This window comes from Diadema antillarum, unplaced genomic scaffold (assembly GCF_040938485.1).
Source record: "Diadema antillarum isolate AM-2024a unplaced genomic scaffold, OU_Dant_1.0 scf00000136, whole genome shotgun sequence".
Classification (NCBI taxonomy): Eukaryota; Metazoa; Echinodermata; class Echinoidea; order Diadematoida; family Diadematidae; genus Diadema; species Diadema antillarum.
In genome coordinates, this window is record NW_027271025.1 from 882,521 (window position 1) to 897,109 (window position 14,589).

At 39.3% G+C, this 14,589-nt stretch overlaps 1 protein-coding gene across 2 annotated transcripts in view; it reads left to right on the forward strand.

Moving 5' to 3' along the window:
• Positions 1 to 5,910: 5,910 nt before the first annotated feature.
• Positions 5,911 to 14,589, forward strand: part of LOC139721025 (uncharacterized) — a 43,025-nt gene continuing 34,346 nt past the window's right edge. Inside the window, exon 1 of one of the 2 annotated variants that reach the window (XM_071632355.1) lies at positions 5,911 to 6,019. The gene's annotated coding sequence lies outside the window, so the exon portion shown is untranslated. The remainder of the gene's footprint in view (positions 6,020 to 14,589) is intronic. The other variant, XM_071632356.1, reaches the window with a different exon arrangement.

Sequence of the window (14,589 nt, forward strand, 5' to 3'; positions counted from 1 at the left end):
AGCAGAAACAGTGTTCTAATTGTTCTGTCTTCAATGCATTGTCTTTTTGTTCTTTTGAATTGTCATGTCTAAATTTACATTACTGTATCAGGGTGTTTTTTAATAGGATTGTGACTTACTTTCAAATAATTATTCAAATCCTTGCTTGAAGACCAATAGATTTTGTAATGCTTCAAAGAAATTATAACTCATATGTTGCTCATACCTTGAAGTTAGAATTTATATCAATGTACATAATATTACGCTTGAAATGTTTTTAGAATGGTTTTAAAAAATTGGGATGATAAGTCAATATACAGTAGTAGTATAATTTAAGGCAATTATAAATGTTTTGGTTAGTATAAGGCCATCTGTCATACTTGATTGTGACTATCATGCTGTGTATAGACTATGATATGTAACTGTGTGCTGGAAGAGTACATAAAGAATACATTTGTACATAACATAAAGAATACATAAAGAGTGATTTGACAAATTTGACTATTGTCTGCACTGTAAAGACTGTTGAGAAATTGCATTTCACCACACTACAAGTATTAGAGTGTATGTTTAAATTGTAATGATGATACATATGAACAATATAATGGTACCTGGCATGGACATAAAGAAAAAAATAACAAAATATGTGTCATGTGTCAGTTTGTGGTTTTGTTTGTTTGATTTTTTTTTAAAGCAAACAATCAGTTTCTACAGCATAATAGTACTACATGTATTATCACTTTTTGATTTTTTTGCAAACAGTGTGGTTTGGGTTTATAAATATGAAAGGAAATTATATAGAGAATGGTAATACAATTGTACACCAAATTTGATTTTTGTTGTCGTACGTCGGAAATGAAGGTACATGTACAGTGTATTTATGTACAGTTATTTTGTGATTGTACATTTTGTACAAATAAATTGTATATACATGTGCTTGTTTCAGAGTGTACACATTGTTCTAATAAAACTAATGTACTGTACAAGAATGACAGATACACTTTGCTCATTCTGAAATTCATGTTTCAATTTAAGTTTAGGACTTTCTTTCAGTAGTTTTTAAACTGTCATGTTAGTATACATGAAGTGTACTATGTTAAGTGAGTGAATTCTTATGATATGCAGCTAATTCTTTTCATTTTAGTTATCGTGAACCTAATGAACCGGATGATAAACTTCATTTCATTTTTGGATTAATGAACCTTCAGAATAACCATTATTTCATTTTCAGAATTATGTACAAACCTTTTGAATAATGCCACAAATGTTTGAATTAAACTCTTTTCCATTTTTGGATTAAGGGACATCTAGGTATATAGAACTTTGTGTGTTTTGGAATGACAAACCTTCGTTATAACAAACCTTATTTCATTTTCGGATTAACAAACCTTTAATAGTAACAAAGAAATGTCACCTAATTCTAAATATGGGCATGACAAAACTTATAGGACAAATGATATATGTCCATGATTTATCAAAGTGTCATTTAAACTTTGCAACAAGTAACATTATATTGCTTTTTTAACATGAACTCAGAAAATAATGCACTTTTACTTCATGTGATTAGAATGTTTTTCACATTCTGTACTGTGGACTATTTTTTGTGATGTTCCAAACGACATGTTATTTTCATGGTAAACACATGTCTATACACTGTAGCACATTCTGTTTGAGGTGATCAATTTAGAATGCCCATGTTTTTGTTTTGTTTTTTCTTTTGAGGCTAGTACAGTGTAACTACAACAGTCCCACCTCTGTTTGCTCTCAATCATTTAAAGGCCAAATATAATACATAACTCAGGCCAAATACATGTATACGCAAATCCCGCAGAAGCCTCTTTTGTGATCCGAAGAGTCTCAAGTTAGATGTTTACTTCAAGCTTTTGTTTGTTTGTTTGTTTGTGTGTGTGTGTGTGTTTATGATAAGTCTGGTAAAGATTCAATTATACTGATGCTAGTTTATTTAAATTCTGATAATTTGAACTACAGGCTGTACTTCATTTCCAAAACCCACCAAAGGTGCAGTAATTAATCTGATCACCAGGTAAACAATAACACAGCCTGATTGAATCAACTCTGAAGTCAGTCTCACTCAACCTCAGTCCTTAATCAATGGAGTAGCACGCTTCACAACAACAACAAAAAATACATATTTTTTGCAAATTTGAATATATCAGTACATTCTTCAGCTCTAGAATATGACACCTACATGTACCTCATTTTTATATGTACATTATGAAATATATAGGCCTAATTTGAGTGAAAGTTGCGCATAATTATATGACTGTGACCTGCACACAATTGTTTATTTGGTAGCAGACCAACAGACAACTCAACAGACAACTGTGTGTGTATTGAGGGAGAAAGGTTTGCAGTGACACCATGTGTATGTAGTCCTTAACCGGGTCGTTGCTTAGCAGAAGAAGAGCCTAGAGAGGAGAATTGAAGAGGAAGCGACATATGGGGGTTGTAAGGAGGGCAAAAAGTGAAGAGTGGGGGACAGTACTATTTGTAATTGGCTGGAAGTTAAAGTTGCACTAGTGGAGACGGTATAGAGAAAGGAACAGAGAGAGTGGTAAGGAAGAATAGAGAATCAAGTAAGATGTTCGGACATTGTTAGGAGGAGAAAGATGAAATGGAAGGGAAGAGGAAGAGGGAGGAGTTGAAGGTTGGAAAATCATGGATATAGGAGAGAGAAATGAAGATTCATGAAACCAAGAGAAGAACGAAGTCGGCGAACAATGTGGACTATGGAATGCGGAATCAATGGAGAAAAGATGAATAATCCCGCAAAGGAAAGGTAAGCCGAGAAGAGATAAGACTATGTTGAGAGAAGGGAGAGAGAGAGAGAGAGAGGGGGGGGGGGGTGGGGGAGAGAAAACAAAGAGAAGAAAAAAAAGAATGAAAGTTAAGAAAATAAAGTAGAGGGGACTTCGGTGAATCCTAGAAATAGATGCTGCAGAGGAGAGAAAAAAAAAGTGTGGAGAGGAAAATTAATGACAGTTAATTGGTTAAATCCTGAGAAGGTTCCTGTGGGAGAAAGGCAAAATGGGAGATTAAATAAGGTTAAAGTGTAGTCCTGAGGGGAGAAGGCAAGAAAAGTAACATGTGAAGAAAACTGTAAATTAATACGATGGTCCTGAAAAGGACCGTTGGGTTGTATGGAAGCAAGAAATAAAAAAAGAAAAGATAAGTAGCGTAGAAACAGATAATAGTGTAGTAGATAGAGGAAAGAGAATTGGATACTGAATAAAAGGTGCTAGTGAAGGTAGAGCAAGATAACTAGTTATAAGAATAACTAGGGGAACTGAGGAACTTGACGTTTCGAGCAGGTTGACTGTCCTTCGTCAGAAATGAAGCGTGACTGTTGTTGTTATAATTTTTGACGTTGCATTCAAAACTCGAATATTTCACGCCAAACAATTCATTATTTTATTTTTAGACACCTTGTTAAATGTTTTGTCGCACTTATCATAAACAAAATGTTTTTCAAAATATATATAAAATAAACATAAAAAACTGTCCTTTGCACTGGTCCACTCAACCTGCCAACCGCTGTCTAATGGTATAATCTTGCCAACCCAGCTATGTACATTTAGCACAAAGGCCTAGGCCACTCATATACACGGAAAGCAGGCGGGGGCGCAAAGGTGTCAGAAATGTTAAGAAACAATTTGAATAATAATGAAGCGTGACCTAAGAAGAGGCGGACTATATATGGAGATTGCGGACCTAGATGGAGGTGGTCGGTTGAGGCGGGCTGAGCGTCGGCTGTTGGCGTGCGAGGTGGAGTGTTGCAGTCGTTGATGCGTTCTATTGTTCTCGGAGTGTGTTGATGTCTGTGTATTGACCTTCATCCCCCCTTCATCCCCCAGTAAAGAAATCATTGGCATGTACATAAATATGCACACAGACGAGATGACCTGTGTTGATGCTCCATTGCAGCAAGTTTCACACTTGGGTAATATCACATGTACGCCATCGAATTAATTTTTTAATACATGTACATTTCTTTCTCACTGTGTATGAAAGATGAAAATACATAACACGATGTTACATGAACCAATTCATGCACATCTTCCACTATTGTTGGTTTGTACTAGGTTGATTCATTCAAAATGAAGCTAAGACATAATAATTGAGTCAACATATCTCATCTCTGGTTTAAAAGAGACAGGAGAGATATTATATATACCAGTTGGTTGTTTGTACGGTCATTTGTTTTGTTCTTGCTCTCTGTATTCACTTCTTTTCAAATACAGTAGCACTTTATTCATCAATTTACTGAAATATGCATGATAAATGAATATCTTTGGTCACTGAAAGTAACAAACATGCCCACAGTCAGTAGGCCTGTATAGTTCTTCCCTGGATCTACCTAGGTATCTCTGTCCATGCTGTCTTGCTCAAGATGATACTACACGTATACCTTTCGTGTTTTTTTTTTATTCAAGATGAACTTTAACCTCTTACACCTGACCCTTATACTCCATCCTGTTTGATCAGGTTTACTATACATCCTTCATTATCACTCCCCTCATCAAGTTCACGCCTCCCTGTACTTCTGTTCCTTTCTGGCCCTGTCTGCTGGAAGAATTGATTGTTTGCACATTCTTCATCTCTTCTACTCAAATATTCTTTGTGTATGAGTGTTTAATGGACCATTCACCCTCCCACACACACTCAAGATCAATATTACAGAAACTTGTCAATCTATTCTCTCACCATCTACAAAATGGTTACTATCTTTGTTTAAAGGTTTTCTGAAATAAAAATGCATGTTGGTTTGTGTTGATTTATGATACTGCACCCTTAACATCACTTTTGCGGTGAAACAAATATCTAGAAACATTCCATATAATTATTTTTAACTGTTTTTCTTCTATTTTTCTTCAGATTACTTGGATACGCCCACAAAAAAAAAAAAAAAATCCTTCCAAACCAATATTCATGTTGTGACCTCATCTGTCAATCATTGCTAAAGTACTGGTATGTTCAACAAAAGACATCGGAATGCACCTTCCCCTCGACTCAGCATAACTTGCATGTTTCTGTGATATAATTTGACTAACAAAAGACATGGCAAGGGAACATGCAAGTTATGCTGAGTCGAGGAGAAGGTGCATTCCAGTGTCTTTTGTTAAACATATCAGTACTTTTAGCAATGATTGACAGATGAGGTCACAACAGGAATATTGGTTTGGAAGGATTTTTTGTGGGCGTGTCCAAGTAATTGAAGAAAAAATAGAAGAAAAATTAGTTTAAAATACATGGAATGTTTCTAGATATTTGTTTCACCGCAAAAGTGATGTTAAGGGTACAGTATCATAAATCAACACAAATCAACATGCATTTTTATTTCAGGGAACCTTTAATGCAAATTCGCAAGTAAGAAGCATTTAATGCATCATGGATGAATTACAAAGGATGGCATGCTTTACAGATTAGCAAACAGAGTCAGTGTCATGTAGACAAGATCAGGTTTCATCAGATATGTCTGGAAGAAAATGACTCCTCGTTCACCCACGAGTGCAGAAAGTCGGTCACAACCATACCCCCCCCCCCCCCCCCCCCCACCACCACCACCACCACCACCACATTTCTACGCGGTGTACATTCGGCGAATGGTAAGTGACGATGCATGATTACCATACTGTACTGGTACTCTGTCCTGGCCGTATCTACCTACATCTCGTTTCTGACCGCGGATGCGCGAAGGGCATCTAGCCCACTTTGTGATTGGTCAAAAGTTTTGTATGAATTCTCAGTGATAGCGAATTACGTGACTGCGTGCTTCGCGAGCGAACATATCCCCGGAGGAAGATTGTTCCCCTTCTCTCCTCCACCACCCCCCACCCCCACCCCCGAGGTCATCCACAAGGCACGACCCGGAAAGTGACTCGGAAAGGGGTCAGATTTCGCTAAATGTAATGTAAACTTGACGGGGCCGCTGCGAACGGGAAAATGGAGAGAAACGCGAACAAAGGCCGACCTTACCGCCCAATTTCGGAAGTTTCTGCGTAGGTGTAGGTAGTAAAAGGTTGTTATACACATTTTCATTTCTTTTATGTGTCAGTTTCAGTAGTTAAAATGCATGCTAAGTTCTGTATGATGAATGGGTTGCTTGAGAAAGCGTGTGCGAGAGTTGCAGGATTAGTTCGGTGGATGACTTGCGTTGAACGTCCGCCGTGATCACATTCACTGCGAACGGGAAATGGCATCATTGACATAATGTGTAGACTGTAGTAGATCTATGTAGAACAACGAAGGGTCAATTGCATGTAAAGTCGAACGTTAGACCTCTCTTGTGAGAACGTTATGTATAGTTTGCATGTAGGCAATTCTTTTGATATTAAGTTCCAGTTGGGTTGTTGCTTTATGAAGAGAGTGCTTTATGATTGTCATAATATCTGCAAGATTTTTTATAGAACACAATACTGTGACAGGCCTGCTGGCTGCAGCTGTTCTATTTCATGCCATATGACCCATGGCATGGATGGGCATGGGTGGTTAAACTTATGATCCATATAGACTCTATTAGCATTGGTCTAGATCTAGATCTAGGGGTCTACTCATAACTCGGTAATCATAGACCCGAAATACTGTAATAGATAGATCTATCTAGAGTCTAGTCCCATATTCATGTCATCGAATCAGCGTGTCGGGTATGGCCGAAGTCCTGAACCCTAAATGAAGTGGATCGTGGATGGTTATGACTATGACTCTGAGTGAAAGTGTTAGAATCTAACAGTAACACAAATAGCACATTACACGTATCTTGATCTTGATGGTGTACGTTGATCAGCCCTGGTAGAGCAACACTCAACTTTGGTTCATAGGTCATGGTAGGAGGGACATTACTCAAAATGTTTGAATAATGTATTTTTAAATGAACGTGGATCAGCTATATTGGTTATTGCTTGTGGTAAGGAATTCCAGTATCTGGTGGTTCTTGGGAAGAATGAGTGTAGATGGAGATCAGTTCTGGAAGTAGGGAGCTTGATTTGAAGAGGCTTCCAACTCCTGGTCCTTCTAAGTATAACAACACATGCTGTCATATAACTATATACACAGCCCAGTCACTGTATAAATAGCGACAGGGCTATACTAACTGCGACCAGCCCCAAAGCAACGCAAAGCGTTGGGGCTGCGCATTGTAGGATTTTGGATCTGGAAAGGCCTAGTATCGCGGTTAAATATCACCTTAAATACTACAAAATGCGTCAATTTTAATACTTAGCGATCGATGTATTCCAATTTTTGACAAGAGGATATGCGGAACGTAATAGTCCGCTAATAGCAGGGCTGCCAACTCTCATGCATTGAGCATGAGACTCGCGCATTTTGGTCCTTTCTCACTCTAAAACTTTATTTCATTTGCATGCATTTCTATTGATATCACACATTTTGACTCCTAATAGCATTGGCCTATGGGAGTCTCACTCTCAACTAGTTTCCAGTGTTGGCAGCCCTTTAATAGTCCATTTCTGTCCAAATCGATGTTAAATGATTCGGTCAGGAGGGATCTGCGAGATCGACAGCTGCACAGATAAATGAGATTTGAAACCTCTGTGCTTGCGTGAGCAGAGACTCCAACTCTCCCGTTTTCGACGGGAGATCTCCCGCCGAAAGCCCATTTTTGCACAATCTCCCGTCCTCCCGTTTGAGATTTGATTTCTCCCGCCCTGGCTCTGTGTCTCCCGGTGGAAAGGATTTCTTACTTATTTCTATCGTATGTTGAAAAAATAAGCCTAAGATAGCACCAGAGAACATCTAGAATCCTAGGAATTTCGCACTTCGCACACATCAACTTGGAGTCTCCCATTTGCTAAGGGTTTCGGGCGGGGGAATCTCCCGATCAGAAGGTGCTTGGGGTTGGAGTCTCTGCGTGAGTCGGTAGCAGTGTAGCCTTTTTGACCTGGCACTCTTGCTGCGCGACATCGTGTGTGCCCGATTGCTCTCTGCTGGTGTGTGCGCGTTTCACTCGAACCCTTTCACTCGCCACAACGCAGCGCACAGCTAAAGGGCCTTGTTCAAAGGCTAAAATCATTGCGACTCTCATGCACATTCATATCGCCATTGCGCAAAGTGCCACGCAAAGGTTGCATCTGTCGAAAGCCAAAGAATGAACGGGAGGGATGGATATGAACTCGTAGAAAAACGTCTTTTCAAGACTTATATTACATGGGATTAAAGGGACTGTACAGTAGTGGTTGAGGTGGGGATTCATGTTTTGAACATTCCTAAGTGAGATAATGAGAAACCTCTTATGAAATATGAAAGAGCATGTGATTTGTGAAGGATTCAACGTTTATTTGATGAAAATTGGTTTTCAAATGGCTGAGATATCCCCAAAAGTGATAATAATAAAAGGCGACATGCCCCACCTTTATTAGGATCTCTTTGTTTCACCTTGTTTTTGGATATCTCAGCCATTTCAAAACCGCTTTTCATCAAATAAACTGTTGATACCCCTTAGAATTGCATGCTCTTTGACATCTCATAGAGTGGTTTCTGAATATCTCGCAAAACGTTAAAAGCTAAATCCTCACCCCGACCAGAACTGTACACACCCTTTAATGTGGAAATTAACAAGTGAACATATCGTATTAATAAAGTAAGAAACGTATATATATTATAAAAGTAAGCCTTTTGCTGGTAAAATACGAAACTTATAGTGGCGCGAAAATTTGTGTGTCTTTTACAACATACAGAGATAGCACTCTTTTGACTCGGGGCGCTGGCTCTCACAGCATAAGGCCAAAAAACAAAAATGTTGCATTGGCGTAACCTGCCTGACCCTAAAAATTCCGCTGACCCTATGTTTGTTTGTTTTTTGTTTTTTGCTACATCGATATCAAGTATCTTGTTGATTGCGATCGTGATCGCAAAAACCCAGAAGTGTTTTGGACAGAACCTGCTGCACGCTGCGCTATGTCGTACGTATGTGTAGCTAGCTCGCTGCGTGTGTGTGTGTGTGTACGAAACGGCTCTGTACGAGGGAGAGATTTAGCACCTCGCTCAATCAGTACGTTGTCTGTTTCCAACATGGTCGCGTACTCTATCAAGATTACTGGCATGCTTGGACCTAAAAAACTGTTCAGCATCCTACGAAAACGCGGCAGAGATGCCAGGCTTGGATATGTCATTCAGGGAATAGCTGATGTAAATTGTGACACTGCTCCAATACTTTCCTCCGTGCAAACATCTAGCAGTGATGGAGGGTCCTTTTCGGACGTTTTGGCGGCAGAAAAGGTGTCTATCTTGGACGACTTCGGTTATCGCTTCGTTGTGGGTTTAATGCAAGTTCAATTTAGGCAAGGTTCACTGTGCTAGTTTTTTTAGGGGGGCGGTCGCTGACAAAAAGGGGGGTACTCGAGCAGGGGGAGATTTTGGAAGGGATTTATTTGAAAAAAAAAAAAAATCCCTCCCTACCTACCCTATTTTTCAGTGAGCCGTTACTCCACCATTTTTCTTTTGGCCTAACTGTGTACAAGGAGTGCCCCGGGTTAGGGCTGTACCAGAGCGGCCCACAACACGAGCAAGCTTAGCGCGAATTTTACGATCACACTGAGTTCTGATACTTGACATCACTTTTTGTCACCTCAAACTCATTGAATGTAATCTTCATTAATGACACTACAGGGCTATGTTATTGATATTGACATACACGTTTCACAACTTGCCGAAAATGAAGATTATATGCAGCATGTGTGAACGGTACATCTGATAGTCTAATCAGGAGTTCACGCAATCTGAATGCACTTTTAAAGGTCACGCTGTCGACCGTGCTGCTACCAAAGAGCGCATGCACGCAAGAGATCGTTGTACTTCCAGCCATGCACGGGCATGCATAATTTGCAGAGTGGTCAATGCGCCATTTTGAATTCTGCAACAATGAACCCCGACGATCAGGGATTGCGCTAGAAAGTGCCATTTTTTTTGTTCCATGGACTTATCGTGAGGGCTCTCTATGGACTTATGTACCTTCTGTAATATAAGCATGCACTTTACGTGAGTAATGTATGAATTTTTATAAGTAACGTATGAATTTTTATAAGTTTTGTAGTTGTGTTGTGGTTCCCCGATGTGATGGCAAGGCCTCGCTCGTCTGATGCTGTGCTCCGCACGGCATCTGGTTGGGCTAGCTGTGATAGTGATACTTAGATCTATATTGATTTGTACATTTTGATTAGATCCTCCCCAAACAGTGACATTTGTAGAGTGTAGGTCAAAAGTTGGCAATCATGCAATAGGGCCCTGTATTTACATATTGGTACAAAATTTTACCCTAATCAAGCAGTGCATGTGAATTCAAGTTCCTATCAGGCACCACTGATTTGACAGCATGTGTTCGTTACTGTGTGCATTTGTGTTGAATTTTGCGTTGGGATGCAGTGTGTGTATGTGTCAATGTACCGAAAGTGTCCATAATGAAAGCACTTGTGGTACACCATGCCGTTTGCCCTTCCGTGCGCTATGTGAGCAGAGACCATCGACCGCGTGCTGCATGTGGCACACAACGCAACTCATCAGTGGCAAAGCCTCAGCCTTCGTATGAGTTTAAATGAATGGATACTGTGCTTTTATATCTGATTGAGCTATTGTAGAGGACATATGTCCAGCTGTCCTTTGCAAAATTATTCAGGTTATTCTGTGAAATGATGACCCCAAAAAATCTACCAAGACCTTATTCTGATCTGTCTGTTACTATCAACACAGTTACTGATTTATGGGCAGCCACGACATGTGCACACATACACACACGTCTCGCTTGCACAAGGACATGTTTGTAGTCTGTGCGAATTGTGGCGGTGGTGGATAGGATATGAAGGGGGCATAAAAATATACCCAACTGTTGTGGCTGGCTAGGATGTTCAAAAATCGGAGGCTGTTGTATCACAGACTTCCCAGAGACTCCAACCCAATCACCTTCTGATCTGGAGATTCTCCCGCCCGAGACCCCTAGCAACGGCGGGAGACTCCAAGTTGATGTGTGCGAAGCGCGAAGTTCCTAGGGTTCTAGATGTTCTGTGGTGCTATCTAAGGCTTATTTTTTTCAACATACGATATAGCAATAAGTAAGAAATCCTTTCCACCGGAAGACACAGACCCAGGGCGGGAGAAATCGAATCTCAAGCGGGAAAACGGGAGATTTTGCAAAAATGGGCTTTCGGCGGGAGATCTCCCGTCGAAAACGGGAGAGTTGGAGTCACTGACTTCCTCACACTAGATGATCCTGCAGCGGAGAGCTGAAAAGAATGGTGCAGCATTGGCTCTTTGCCCTCACTTTAATGTGAAGGGACAGTAGGGGATTCTGCAGTTTAAAACATGATATTTTCCATTTTCCACTTAAAATGGCTGCGACTAGTATTTGATAGAAGATTCAAAGGGGACATCTTTACTAGACTGTCTATGACTACACACAGCCCTGTGACATCCTGTACCAACTTGGTGACTCAACATAATATGTAGATCTATTTTGTATTTCAAGCGGGTTCCCACTATCGTACGATCTAGTACGAATACCACGATTGGACATTCGTAACTGATCGTGGAAGTTTCGTTGAACTCGTCTGAAATTTCACGTTTGGATACGAGGTTATGCGAGGCAATACGTGTTGGTTCGCTTGGATGCGATGTGGTCACGATTGGTCTATTTCAAGCAATACGATCTGTCACGATCTGGTCTCCCGTTTCAATATGATCCGATAGGAAGGTCCCGATTGAGTCCATGATTGGTTCCGATCTACCACGATCATTACGATCGGGATCCCTGATTTGGTGGGTGCAGCTACGTTCTGATACGTTCCAATACGAATACCACGAACCAATGCGGGCTGTTGAGATAAGATACGATATCTTTCATGATCGGGATCAAAAGCGACCCCCATTTAAGGTGCGATTGGACCCGAATGGGAATATCATAGTCCGACTGACAATGGATTTCATTGTTTTCTTAACTTCTGCAGAGTGATTAGGCCTACTATCCACAACCATTAATGATGGCAAGGGTTGACAGATTGGGGATGATGACAACGTGACCTTTGCAGTATTGTGAATGACGATTACATTGTCATCAGAGAGAAAGCATTTATATACTGTACTAAAGCCTATGTTATATTTTTGGAGCCCACATCCTACAAGCTTTGCTTTTTAGTGGGTTCCTCATATTACACGTCAATTATTTGTCCTTATACATTTGTACAATATTGGTTCAAACTGACCATTGTGTTAAAAACATTTCTTTTTCAAAATCAAAAGGAATACAAAACTTGTATGAAATGTGGAATATGGAACATGAATAATAAAAAAAAGCATCACCTAGGCCAGCCACAACCTCAGATAGTCCCTCCTCTAATTTAACGTAAAGAAATTAATAGATTATTGAATCGACGTGCTCACCCAAAAAAGATCAAGACAAAATAAATGTTTCACCTTCCTTAGAAATACGTGAAGAAAATATGAAATTGAAGCTAAAAAAAAAAAGAGGAAGGGATCTTTTTGAATGCTAACATAATTATGTGTTGTATACGCTCATTATAAGAAAGTTGGCCAAACTGAAAACATTGCATGTGTGTTTGATTTCATATTCGCATAGTATATATCATAGTGCATTTTTATTTCAAAATGTCGTTATCTCATGGGGTATCGAAAGTTTGGTTGGCTTGGCTTGATTTATTGTTTTATTTCACAGTGTTTAACAAAACCGACATACACGCACAACAGAAAGGTCTCTTTGTAACAAACCAAAAAAAAAAAGTCTTAAGCAAAATTATTTCGCAGGGGTATTGCTACACTTCTTAATTAAGAAAAATAATGACAGTAATCTTTATGTTCTTGTTGTTTTAAAGAAAGAAAGAAAAATGATCTTTATAGTCATGCGCGAGTGACATTACATCCACGACAATGGTCACTTTTCAAAAGTCACATAAGTTAATTAGTGGGGTATGTGAAGCATTCTGCTTCTGGTGGATGTTTCAGTGATGTTGTTATTTTATAGTTCATTGTGCCACCCCTCCCTTATTCAACCTCGCGGAATACAAAATATATACGATTTGAGATTAAAATAAGGACAAATGTGCCAAAAAAAAAAAACAGAAGGAAAGTGAAAAAGTCGATCCAGATCAACACGACTACGGAGCACGATTAGATAAGATTTGCTATGTTTTGATACGATCCAAGACAATCTGATGCGATGATCACGATCAAAAATTAATCATGTTAATCGTAGAAATTTTTTGAACCGTCCAAAAATTTTCTACGATTAATGCGATTGCCACGATTTACCTCAAGATCTGATACAATCTGATGCGATTTAATGAGATTACCACGATTGCTTCACGAACACGACCACGATTTCAATCGTGGCGCCAATCGTGATAGTGGGAACCCCGCTTTAGGAAACCCAAACCCAAAGAGTAATGTGGATTGAGTGAAAGCAGCAACATTAGTAGAACACATCAGTGAAAGTTTGAGGAAAATTGCACAATCGATGCAAAAGTTATGAATTTTTAAACTTTTGGTGTTGGAACCGCTGGATGAGGAGACTGCTAGACATTATGACATATGTGTCGACAACAATGTAGGGAATTCCACAAAAATTCATTTTTCATGAGAATTACGCATTCCATCAACTTGATACTGACATAGATATGTTAAGGGTAGCAATTATTCCCCCTAATTTCTGAAAGTGGTTAGTCAAGTGCTCTTTCATTATGCTAGAAAAGTTAATTTTTGAAGAATTCCCTTTATATTTTCTTGCAAAAATTGCAAAAACAATATCTCGCGAAAATGTCTGTGACCTCCTTATGCGTGAAAATAACAGCTTATACAGGTAAAAACCCACTGAAGTAGCCCGACCCAGATACCCCAATGTGTACACTAGCCTACCTGCCTGGTTCGTTCTGTGTAGAGGAGTGGGCAGTATTCCAGAAGAAGATGAGAGTTCAAGGTTTAATTCTGAAAATCACTTTAACTCAACGAGAATGATGTCATTGACCTTTATACATGTTTGAAGTATGAATTATGAAAGGGCGCTCAGTTACATTTTTTGTGAAATATTGTGTTACAAAAAATTGGCAATACAGTTAAACCCGCAGAAGTCGATCTTCTCGGGACTGAGCAAAACACATCGACTTAGGCGATTTTCGACTTGTGCGTAAGTCGAAAAAAAATCGACTTAAAGTTACACCACACGTACATATGTATAATGTATGGACAAAACATTATGAATGTTGTCTACTCTGGAGCCGAGAGCTGGAGCGGTGTGCCCGATATTTGCCCTTCAGCAAGACACTTTATCCACATTGATGCAGGCCAGGTCTCCACACTAACTTTTATTTTGGTGGCCTGATCGGGCCACCAAAATGATTGATATTTACTTTTTGGTGGCCCGCCGCCCGAAAAAAAAACAAAAACAAGCAAAACTAAATCGGTCCTACTAAACATAAAAAAATAAATAGTAAGTATTACTGAAGTGATACAGGACGGTACCCACGTCTAAAATAAATAAATAGAAAATTTAATCATTTTATACCGTTATTCTGAATTCTAAGATTTAGCAAATAGGCTTATAGATTATTATAAAAGTTGATGCCTATTTAGGTG